The sequence below is a fragment of the Pipistrellus kuhlii genome, unplaced genomic scaffold (genome assembly GCF_014108245.1).
Source record: "Pipistrellus kuhlii isolate mPipKuh1 unplaced genomic scaffold, mPipKuh1.p scaffold_m20_p_5, whole genome shotgun sequence".
Lineage (NCBI taxonomy): Eukaryota > Metazoa > Chordata > Mammalia > Chiroptera > Vespertilionidae > Pipistrellus > Pipistrellus kuhlii.
In genome coordinates this window covers 44,995,204-45,008,405 of record NW_023425551.1, presented here as the reverse complement: position 1 = coordinate 45,008,405, position 13,202 = coordinate 44,995,204, and positions in this window count along the sequence as shown.

The window sequence follows — 13,202 nt, the reverse complement described above, 5'->3', positions numbered from 1 at the left end:
TGTCATCTATCACTCACCTCTTTGGGCAGTATGACCTCACTCAACTGCAAAGGAGGCTGGGAAATATAGTTTCTGTCTGGGAGTCCCATCCCAGCTAAAATTCAGAATCCTGTTACTTAAAAGAAGAAGGAAAAATTCTGGAAGATGGGAGGTGCAAAGAGTGTTGGGGAAGGAGGAAGAATTAGCACCCTGAGCCACAACCACCAGACCCCACGTGGATCTTCTGCAGCCTCTTAGATTCGATACTTCCCTACTTGCAGTGAATTTATACTACTTTATTTCTTCTTTTACATTTTTCTTACCTCTTTACCTAAAATAGAAACTCTTTGAGAATTCCAACTCAATGACACAATCTTTGTGTCTTACGCACCTAGCATAGTACCTGGTACATAAAAATGATCATTCTTGCAAATTATGGTGATGATGCTGCCTTTTGGATCTGAATGTGATTAAAATGTGGCACAAACTGAGAGAGAAGAATCTGTTCTGAACAGTATATTATCACTTTGTGGTGGAAAGAGTGTTAAAAATATCTGAACAGGCTGAAGAGTGGATGTGCTGCTCTCTCTAGAGGTGAATACACACATATAATGAGGCTTAAAATGGGAAATGATGGGACTCAATATGCTGTATGTGTTTCTCAATTTCCCTGAGCTAAGAAGGAAGGTTTTTCCTACACAGTAAGTGCAAGCATAATGCTCTCTTCTGGCTGCCATGTCCAACCAAGAGCTGCCATGTCCAACCAAGGACTGCCATGGATGGTCTATTCAATGACTGACTTCATCCAGTGGCAGCACTGAGGAAAAGACTGGGGTTAGGGTTGGAGTTAGGGTTAGGTTAGAGTTAGGGTTAGGGTTAGACTCTCATAAATTTCACCAGCTTCACCAATTCTTTGATATAAATAATGGAAGATTCCCCAGTGCTATGCAAATGTAGCAATCCTTAACCCCTCCCCCTACTACTAGAATGCTGCCCCCAATTCCTGCTTTTTCAGAAACTCTAGAGCTATTATGACCAGATAAGTAAGGTATTAGAGTCTTCCCAGATGCAGTGGATGGGAGGATAGCAGAGGAAGAGAATGAACTGGTTGTATGGCATATATTTAGTGCATATATTCAAGCTTTTACTTGAAAGTGCTTCAACATCATGTGGCTAATCTTCCTAATCTCATGTGAATGCCCTCAAGTGTAATTAACAGATCTCAGGAGTTTGAGTCCAGGTTCATGATCTCATTGAGTCCTTGTAACATCTGTGTGAGATCACTGTCTGCTTCCTTTTAGAGATGAGGAAACTAAAGCTTAGAAGAGGTTGAAGAATTTACCCAATATCATGTGTGTCAAATAAGATATTTTTTAAATATATAATTTTATTAATTTCAGAGAGTAAGGAAGAGGAAAAGAGATAGAAGCATCAATGATGAGAGAGAATCACTTATTGGCTGCCTCCTGCATGCCCCCTCTTCCCCTTCCCCCACTTCCCATTCCGGGGATCACTGTTTGATTCCCAGTCAGGGCACATGCCCCTGTTGTAGGCTCCATCCCCGGAATGATCTCATGCAGAGGCCTGATGCACAAAGATTCATGCAAGAATAGGCCTTTCATCCCCTGGCTGCCTGCACTGGAGCCTTTGCTCCAGCCCTGCCACCCTCCTGTAGCTCCCCCCACCCCCTGCCTTCCCTCTCATAGCAGGCATCCTGCCCTGCTCCAGCTACTCTGCACCTGCGTGCACATGCTGCCCAGAGGCCCAGAGTGGCTGGAGTGGGGCGGAACGCCTGGTTGTCGCCATGGTGATGATGCAAACACCCTGGCCTGGCTGCCACCATCTTTGTCGTGTCAATTTGCATATTCCCTATTTATTGGATATGGGTGTTGCCATCCTTGTTGTGGAGTGATGGTCAACTTGCATATTCCATATTTATTAGATAGGATATTATACCTACCTCCCTGGGTTTTGGAGTGGTAAAAGAGATCCAAGTATAGAGCACCCACATTAACAAATTATAGAAAAGATATCTGAAAGTATGTCTTTAGAGCACCCATATCAGAACCAACAAAAGGCAGCTGTTATTATTACTACTATAATTCAAGCCTCAGCCGGCCCTAGTTACATGAGCCTCGGGTGGCCCTGGGCACCTCGGGCCAGCTCTGGACAGCTAGGCAGCAGCCATCTGAGGCTTGCCTGTGCCTTGGGCTGGCTGTGGGCGGCTGGGGGTCTGAGGGAACTGGGGGACTCTGGAGGCAGGCATGTGGAGCAATGTACCTGCTGCCCAGCGGAGCTGAGGGGAATAGGTGCCACCATCTTGTGGCTGTGGGCGCTGCCATCTTTGCAATGGTGTGAGGGTCAATTAGCATATTCCCTCTTTATTAGATAGGATTGGTTGATTCTTGTATATGCCCTGACTAGGGATCAAACCCACAACTTTGGCTTAATGGGACAATACTCTAACCAACTGAGCTACCCAGCCAGGGCTATTCTGTCCCTGCCAAGACAATGTCAAAAGATGCAGCCTTAAAGCAGGGGACTTCCTGCCAGAAATATCACTTTCTCGATAGAACTCATTCCCCTGCCATCTCCAGTGACAGGAACTGCAAGTTTTTTTCACCCCTCAATTTCTGTTTCAAGTTCTTGTCTCTAAAGAGGACTCCAGCACTTGCTGTCTGCTCATTTCTAATCCAGGAGTGGTGCTCCCACTGGAGATACTGCCAGAGAAGATGATTGTCTCAACCCCAGCTTCTGATGGAGATGGCGACGATTGTTCCCTGAAGGATTCCATTTCTTACTTGCCTACCTGCCCTCTGCTTGTGTGGCAGTCTATCTCAGCCACCAGCTGTCTTCTCTCAGTGTCTCTGTAAGCGACCCCCTCCCTGACAGCTGCTGGGCTTCTCATTAGAGAACAAGCAAGAGATTTTCCTCTGCCACAGAGGTACGTGGGAATCCCTTCTGGCCTTTTCTTACCCTTTCTTTTCCTCAATACCCATGAATATTTAAACGAATTATTTCCAAAACCTATATAAAGCATTTGTTATCTTGATAGTGATGCATAGTTCACAGGTCAACTTTTGTCATTAACCTCACCATGGTTTGTTTGATTTTTTTAGTATTCTTCAATCTCTGAAATTAGAAATAGTTCCAAGTTAAAATTTACATTGTTTATTTAATTTAGCTTTTACCTTTATTTTGGATAAAATAAAAGAGTATTATCTTTAAAATGTACCATCAACTTAATTGAATACCCAGAAGACAATCTTTTGTCTTCTTCTCTATTAAATTCAGCCAAAGCAAGCAACTTAAGGTGAGAGGCTAGAAACAGCAGGTCTTAATTACATAATAGAGAGATTGAAGATAACCTTCAAGTTTATTATTTATTACCAACATTTTGCTGTCCATCCTGGTGTATTTTTCTGGATTGCATCTTGACATTTTTGCCCAATATGAATGCAAATAGTGGTAATGAGGCATGTACAACGTAAAGCTAAAAAAAAAAAATTGATTACTGTGAGTTGGTCTGAAAAGCAAAATAAAGATATGGGAGAAAGTAAAACTAAATTTATAGTTCTTTGAACCACGGTGCATTTCAGTGAAGCTTTAATGAGTTTCAGGGTTATCTTTTGTTGGTCTATTTGTTTTTCCCTGAGACTATCTAGAATGTATTATAATAGATTTTAATGATGGGGTGTTATTCTAATTTAAAACATATTGATTTCAATGGGATTTACTTTGGATATTAAAGATAACTGGAATGTAAAAGACCTGAGAGGAAGGAAATAAACAAACATCTAACCCTTAACTATATGTTTGTGGTGTGTGTCTAACAATATGACAGATGATTAGGCAAGCTTGACTTGTTTTCTAATATTGAAAACATTTCCCACCACTAGTATGATTTTCTTGTATAAAGTTTTCCAACGTTATAGTGTATAATTAATTATATAGTTAAATACAACTATCATTAAATACACAGGACATTTTGATAGACTCAAAATCTGCTGTTCTCAACTTGCTGCAACAAATGAGCATAATGATCATTTTTTCAAGCACTCTAGTTTCATAAACATGAGAGTCAGTTACTGTATATTCAGTTTTGACTAAGATCCTTCTGGTTCTAAAGCAATATTCAGCCCACACCATGCAACTGATAAGATACAGTCATGGAACACTATGGCAGATAGAAGACTATCAAGAATTTGGGAAACATGGGCTATATATCTGTTTTCACTTATTACTTAGGGCAGGTTTGAAATACGTATATTTCTGTTGTTAAAAAAATAACTTCTCAGTTCTCCCTTTTATAATCAACTGGGGCTGGTCATTGAACTGCCAGTGCCTCTGGGGTTGTGCAATCCCATGCAGAAATCAGGAGTGTGCATATTTGACCTTGAGTTGGAATGGGAAGAGGGAGTTGGATGGGTGAAAAGGGAGAAGAAAACTTGCCTACTATATTGGGGATGTCCACATTCACTACTACTATTATAGTTCTATACATCACTCCTACAAATGTCTTATTAGTGAAGAACGTGCAGATAAAACCAATGACTTGATATAATTATGGAATCTACATATTCTGCAGAAAATACAAATAATCAGCAAAAAGTACTTTCTTCAATTCTAGGACATTTTCTCAGGAAATGTTAAAAATATTATATTAAATAAATGTATAGATTATAAAATCTATTCTTATTTTAAAATGTGAAGAAAAAAAAGTTTTTTTAGGATCCAGAAAATATATTACCAATTCCATGCATGGCATTGTGCTACATGATATGGAGATAAAGGAAACATAAAAACTATTTGAGTAGATAAGACATAAACAATGAATCAATTAGAAAAATATTGATTCCCCTGGCTGTTATACCAAAAAATCAGTTATACAGTTATATCATTGAAACTGTGTGATTAATGAAGAAAATGAAAAATTTTCGAGGAGTGATTAGAGAAACAAGAGATTAAAGAAGGTATTTAAATTTGAAAGGTAAATTAAGGAAAACAGACCCACTGACGTGTCTTTAATTTATCTGTCTACATATTTCTGACTTTCAAATTTGGAGCCCCTTTGACATAATTTTAGAGAAAACATTTCCCTTAATCTCCCATTTATATGGGAGAAAGACTTAGTTCTTCAAAGTCACATGGCAAATCTAATAAGACACCTTGTGAAATAATTCTGATCTCCAAAATAATATTTAAAGGGAATATGTTGAATAATAAAAACTCCTTATTCTCTCTCTCTCACACACACACATACATCTCCTTGTGAAACTGATTAATTTTCAGGACTTTTTGATAGTTTATGATAAGTATATCTCTACATATGTTCCCTTGGGATTAGGCCATCTGGGAAACATGCATATGTTCTTGGGATACTGTATCTCAGCTGTAGTCTAAAGTACTTCTGTTTCCCTATAACCTACATTTTAAAGTTATAATTGCTAAACTATTCAGCATATTGCCTAATGGTTTTAAAAATACACTTGGCCAGGCAACCAGGTGGCTGAGTGAGGTTGGGAACAATAATGCTGCCAAATTATTTAAACTGAAAAAATAAAAATAAGAAACAAAGGCAGTGAAATTTTAGTGTTTAATGTTGGAAGACACTTGAATTCTAGTTTAGTCTAATATAGGGGTGTCGAACTCAATCAGAGAAGGGGCCAAAATCTAAAGTCCAGCCTAAATCGAGGGCCGAATGGTTTACTGAACAGTCATAAACTGTCATTGTGATGGAAACGCAGCGGAGTGCAGTGATGACAGTGCAGTGCGGGCCACATTGCAAGGCCTGGCGGGACGGATTTGGCCCGCGGGCCTTGTGTTTGACACATGTGGTCTAATAGCATCAGAGGAGCTGTCAGAACCTCTGGAGGTGCAGTCTGGGCTTTGGTATTTGTAGAGAACTGCCCTAGATGATTCTAAAACGTAGCCAGGATAGACAATCAGTGGTCTAGCTCAATAGTCCTTCCTGTGCATGAATTCCTGTTATAGCATATATGATAAATAATCTTCCATCCTCTTGTTGTGGTATTTTGTGTGTGCAATTTGTATATAATAAACATTACCATTTTAAGTAGTTTGGTAATATTTGACAAATGAATGCAGTTATGTATCCATAACTAAAATCATGATACAGGCTATTTTTATAATCTCCAAAATTTTTCTAGTGCTCCTTTGCAATGAGCCCCTTACAATCTCCCTTGGATCCTAGAACCACTGCTCTACTTTCCATAGAATTGACCTGTGAAACTACAATAGCCAGAAGTTGACTTTGTAGGAAGGTTTTTAACTTGAAATTCAAGTTGCATTTAAATAGCTATGGAGCTATTCACGTTCAACAGATCTTCTTCAATGAACTTAGTTTTTTTTTTTTTTAAAAATAAATCTTTATTGTTCATATTATTACAAATGTTCCTCATTTCCCCTCCCCCCCATTGCTCCCCTCCACCAGATTCTCACCCCACCCTCTGCCCTTTCCCCACCCCCCATTGTCCTCATCCATAGGTGCACAGTTTATGTTCAGTCTCTTCCCGCACCCCCCTCTCCTCTTTTCCCCGAGAATTGTCAGTTCACTCCCCTTCCATACCTCTGATTCTATTATATTCACCAGTTAATATTGTTCATCAGATTTTTTTTTAATTCCCTTGGTTTTTAGATTCACTTGTTGATAGTTATGTATTTGTTGTTCATAGTTTTTATTTTTATTTACTTTCGCTTCCGAAAGAACCCCCTTCAGCAATTCATATAATTCTGGTTTGGCGGTGATGAACTCCTTTAGTTTTTTTGTTTGTTTGTTTGTTTTTATTAGTGAAGCTCTTTATCTGGCCTTCGATTCTGAGTGATAGCTTTGCTGGGTAGATTATTTTTGGCTGTAGGTTCTTGCTATTCATCGCCTTGAATATTTCTTGCCATTCCCGTCTGGCCTGCATGGTTTCTGTTGAGAAATCAGCTGACAATTGTATGGGTGCTTCTTTATAGGTAACTACCTGCTTTTCTCTTGCTGCTTTTAATATTCTCTTTGTCTTTTGCTCTTGGAATTTTAATTATGATGTGTCTTGGTGTGGTCTTCTTTGGATTCCTTTTGTTTGGAGTTCTGTGCGCTTCTTGGACTTATAAGTCTAATTCACCAGGTGGGGGAAGTTTTCTGTCACTATTTCTTTCAGTATGTTTTCGATAGCTTGCTCTCTCTCATCTTCTGGGACCCCCATAATTCTGATGTTGGTTCGCTTGAAGATGTCCAGAGGTTTCTTACATTATCCTCATCTTTCTGGATTCTCTTGTCTTCTTGCTTCTGCGGAGGAGTGTCTTCTGGCTCTTTATGTTCCAAATCTTTGACTTGATTCTTGTGATCTTCCATTCTGTTTTTAGGACTCTGTATAATATTTTTTATTTCAGACAATGTATTCTTTATTTCTTGTTGATCCCTTATTAGTTCTTGTTGATCCCTTATTAGTTCTTGTTGATCCCTTTTCATCTCCTCGACCTTTTCTAGGAAATTCTTGAAAAACCTTATAAGCGTGGTTTTGAACTCTATATCCAGTCTCTTTTTGTCTTCCATTTCTTTCGTTTGTGATCTATTTCCTTGTCTGGCATTTTCTCAGCTTCCCTGAGTTGGTAGGGTGGCTTTGTGTGCAGTGTCCTATATGGTTCAGTGAGTCAGCCTCCTAGTTATCTGAGGTGGATAGTCTTAATGTTGCCTTTTGTGGGCTGTGTGTGCAGTCTTGTTGTTAAGCCTTGCTTGTTGTTGGTGTAACTGGGAAGCGTTGATCTCCAAGCCAATTGGCTATGAGGATCAGAAGTGTCTCAGCTAAGAGGGTTTCTGTATTCCACTTGAATGGGGCAGAGTCTTGAGGTGGCACAGACAAGCTTTGTTGAATCTCGCACAAATGGTTGCAGACAAGCTTTAGATTTCTGTCTGCCATCCCCTAGGAGAGTTCTATTGGCAGTGAATGAGGAAGCTAGCCACTGGAAGGGCTTCTATGCTTTGCTTGGATGGGGCGTAGTCTCGGGTGGTGCAGACAAGCTTTATTCAGCCCCTCCCTGGTTTCTGAGTCCTGCAGTAATGGCTGCTGGTTTCACACACCTCTGAGAGATCTCTGCCCACTGCCTGACATCTGGCCTTTCCCTGTCTGGGGGCGTCTATCAGCGCAATAGAGTAGTTCTATTTTCCTCCCGAACAAGAAAGACAGATGAGGATTAGCTGTCCGCCCTCTCCGCGCTCCGCAAGCAAGCTGGCAGCCAACTCTGCAGCCGCCTTTTCGCGCGCACAGTTCTCCGCACCTTCACAGTGCCTGAGGTTCAGTGCGCCTTCTTTCTCCTTCCCAGATGGTAGAGCCTCCTCTCAGCCAGCCAGCCAGCGCTTCAGAGTGATGTTTCCCCTGTTTCTCAGTTCTAAATTCAAATTTGTTGTGGTAGGTGCATTCGGGTGTCTACCCTATGCCGCCATCTTGGTTTTCCTAGTTTGTGTTTTTTAAGGAATTTGTTCATTATATCTAATATTTTGAATTTATAAAAACAAGACATTTTTATAACATTTCCTTATTGTTCTTTTAATGTTTGCATAATCTTCAGTGAATGGTTTCTTGAAGGTTAGCAATTTTTCTTTTCTCATCTTTTGGTTTCACTGATTTTTTTCTATATTACTTTTCAGCTTTCAATTTCACCGATATTTTTATTGTATCCTTTCTTCTGTTTACTCTGGGTTAATTTGCTCTTTTTATTCTAGTTTATGTGAAAATTTATTTCATTCATTTTGGTCTTTCTACTTTTCTAATATAAACATTTAAAGCTATAAATATTTTTCTAAGCCACATCCCACACATTTTTAATTTTCTTAATTTCCCTTGTAATTTCTTTTTTTGACCTAAGGTTTATGTAGAAGTGTTTCCATATATTTGGGGTGTTTTTAAGGTATTTTCTAGTATTGATTTATAGTTTAATGACATTATGATAAAAAAACACACCTACCTATTGATCCACTATAACTGCAATACTTTTAAGTTTATTGAGACTTGCTTTATCCCTCAAAATGTTCTATGTTGGTAACTGTTCCATATACACTTGAAAAGAATATGGATCCTTCTGTGTTACAATGAGTAAAAATTCTTATGAAAACATTGACAAATCAAATCCAGAAGTATATAAAAAAAATACTATGTCATGAGAAAAGGGTTGGTTCAAAAAATGACAAGTTTGCTTAACATTTAAAAATCAATTAATAGATGATATTGGTGGATAGTATTGGTCAAATCTCTATTTTCAAGTGATTTTCTATCTGTTCTATCAATTACTAAGGGAAGAGTGTTGAAATGTTCAATTTCATTTGTAGATTTTTCTATTTTCTTTTTTCTGTTCTGTAAGTATTGGCTCATGTATTTTGAAGCCCTGTTATTCAGTGCATGCACAGTTAGGATTATTATGTTCTCTTGATAAATTGACACCTCCACCATCAGAAAATGTCTTTAACTGTTATATTTCCTTTTTTGAAATCTAAATTTATATTATATCAATATAGCAATTTTTACTTTCCTTTGATTAGTGTTCTCATTGTATGTCTTTCCTATCCTGTGAGACTCATTCTGTCTTTCAGATGATTTCTTGTAAAAATTTAATTTTTCAATTGCTACTTTAGGGTTTACAATATACATCTTTACTTTATCATAAGCTATTCAAATAATGTTACAGCAGTTCACATGTAGTGCAAGAACCTTACAACAATTGTATACTTTCATGTCCTCCTCTCATCCTTTATGTTTCTGTGGTCATATATTTCACTTCTATATGTGTTATAAAGTTGAAAATAACAATGTTATTCTTTTTACTTTAAACAACTAGTTATCTATTAAAGAGATACGTACATAGAAAAGTTCTCTTATATTTACCATTCTCCTGTGTAGGTCAATCTTGTATCACTTTCAACTTCTGCCCAAAGAACTTCGTTTATCATTTATTACAATTCATATTTGGTTCTAATAAATTATCTCAGATTTTGTCTAAAAAAATCTATATTTTGCCTTCACTTTTGAAAGATATTTTGTTATAAAATTCTCATTTGCCAGTTTTTTCTTCAATACTTCAAAGATGTTGCTCCATTATTGCCTAGTTTAATTAGCTCCTGACATCTGTTATCTTTCTTAACTTTGTTCTTCTGTACGTAATGTGTCCTTCTCTGTGTGAATTTAAGACTCTTTAGCACTAATGTTTAGCAATTTGATTATGATGTGAATTAAGAGTGGTTTTCTGTTTATTTCTTCTGCTTCATGTTTATTGTCTTTTTGACCATAGGGTTTACTGTTTTCAATATTTGGAAATTTTTCAGTCATTATTGCTAAAAATAATTTTTTACCCTTATCCTCCTCTCTCTCTCTCTCTCTCTCTCTCTCTCTCTCTCTCTCTCTCTCTCTCTCTCTCTTGTCTCATCTGTATCTCTCCCCCTCACTTTTGATTCTAATTACATATATATTTGATTACTTGATACTGCCTTATAGGTCTTCTTTAAATTTATTTTTTCCTCTGTGTGTTTTATGTTGGGTAATTTCTATTGTTATGCTTTTAACTTCACTGATCTTGTCTTTAGAATTATATAATCTATAGTATTTTATCAACTATTTTTTAAATTTCAGATATTGTATTTTTCATCTCTACAACTTACATTTATTTTTTCTTTTTTTAAATCTCCCATTTTATCAATTCAGTATTTGCTGGTAAAACCTGCAGAATACTCTAAACTATGAGACTAATAAAACCTATGAAATCTCTAAATAAATATATACATTTGTTTATTGAATAGGAATAAATATTAGAAAGTTTAACCTGTTATGCAACAGAGACACATAAAAACTCTTTAACTATCATGGCTGATCAAAAGCTTTCTTGCTTCCAGACTAAAAAATTTTCCTCTTCTTCTGTATCTATTTTTCCAGATTCTCCAACCTCTTTTTCTAGGCACTCCTCTAGGTATCCCTCCAGGTTATGAGCAATCAACTTAAAGTGAAGCCTTGGCATTGGACACAGAGTCCATTCAGGTCATATCCAGACAGAGCAGGACGTCTTCTTCCCTATTCCAGACTCTAGTTACATGTACGTGGAATTCAGGATTCCATTGCTTTTTTCACCCCCAATCTTGTCATAGCATGAATCACACTGCACTTAAAATAAACAAAAACCCTTTATCCTTTTCCACACATGTAGTTATTTAATAATTTCTCTTGTATCCTGTACTTGTATTTTTGAAGTTTATTTCCATTAAATGGCATTCCCTCTTAATGGACACTATCATTTCTATTTCTGTCTAAACCAATTTGATCTCCAAGAAATTTAACTAAGATTGCTTTCTGTTATTTTCGAGCCCTCAGACCTCAAATACCCCAAACAGCTCAGCAAATTGGCATGTTATTTCAGTACCTATTAATCTGTAAAATCTTTGAGATCAGAGAATATGTGCTCACTCTCTCTTTTTAATAAGTCCCTAGTGCCTATGAATGTGCCAGACTCGAGAGTATATGTTCCATAAATGTTGTTTGTTTATAAACCTTGAAAGTTGAGTCCTTCAAGGCAGGGGAAAATACCATTCAGAGCAGTTAAATTTGCTTCTTTATATCTGTTTGCATATCTTAGGCTGCAATTCCCTCATATCAATGTTAATTTTGACCTTTTCCATATGACTGGCATTTCTTCTTGACAGAGAAGACAGAAGTAAAATGGGAGTTGAAACATTTTACGTTCTGTCATTTAGGATTTTTCATGCCATTCATCCAAATCAATGAAACAATGTCATACTTCATCTTCTGGCTCCAAATACAACTTTGAAAAGTCTTTTTGGTTGTCATGAGCGATATCTGCCAAGACTCAACTCATTCCAGTATTTTGCCTTCGTTTTACTTCTGGTTGGTTAAAAATGGCTGTAAATTCTTTATCAAGACGTGGGATTCTCAAACCCCTTGAAATGGGGCTAGAGATGTGACTGCTTGGATCATATGGTTTCCCAGGATGAAGATGGACTCCAAAACTGGAGCTACTTGGGATCCCTGAAAAATCTTATGGAGCCGATAAATATGCCCTCAAGCTTTTGGATTTTTAAGTTAGAGTGAAATAGACTTCTATTTTGTTAAAATCACTGTTATTTTGAGCCGCTGTTACACAGAACTGAACTGAACTTAATGGATAGAACCTCTTCGTTAGACAACATTCTTTCCAGGTTGGCAATTTCTAAGTAAATTTCTTAATTGTGAACATCATTGTTGTTCTTTTATTTTGTTTGTCCTTTCAGCATTGACAGGGGCATAGAGTGGAATTGACTCAAGCAACAACCAACCTGGCAGGTAATAAGTAGGCCTATGGAACATGGGACTTTAGATCCCACTCTGAGAGATCTAAGGGTTTTCTAACTTTTTAAATAGAGATGTATGATTTTATGTTCACTTCATTTTAACCTGTTTCCGGAAACCATTAAATCTTATGTAGCACACTAGATCCAACAGCGCAAGGAATTCAATGTTACATTTTCTTCAAATTATTTCTTATATGTTAGCCTATATATATATATATATATATATATATATATATATATATATATAGTATGAGGAAGGAGAACATACCAGTATCTTATACTTCCTGTAGTATTCATACCATTGAGACCCCTTCAAGGCACATAATAAAACTGAATTATGTTCAAATGCCTGATATAATGTCATTGGATATTTTGTCATTAAGATGGCTTATGTATTTTCCTTTACATATCTCCTCTGTAGCTCAATAATTCTTGTTTATGACCTATTTGTCATTTGTAAACATCTTTTTCAAAGGGCACCATACATTTATTCCACCTCTGAATATTTTTATATTATTCTTATTATCATTATGTCCTCTAGAATTGTGAACATAGTAAAATAGCTACAAAAAAGAAGTCATCAAATGTTGATTAAAAATTATATTTTCATGAGAGAGAAATTACATTTGTCTAAGAATTTCTTTTAAATCTCATATAAAATCATTTTGTTTTGAAAGCACCAAGCAACATTAGTAATCATTTAGTCTAATTCTTGTAACATATAGACCAATAAGAGGTATATTTTCCTCCTGCAAAATAAAATATATAGTTAAGAATACATGAACATCACAATTATGCATCATCAATAAAAATTTATCTATGTATTTTTAAATTCATTCAAAATCTTATAGAAAACCTCAATAGAATAAAACAAGGTTTTGAAAAATAGGAT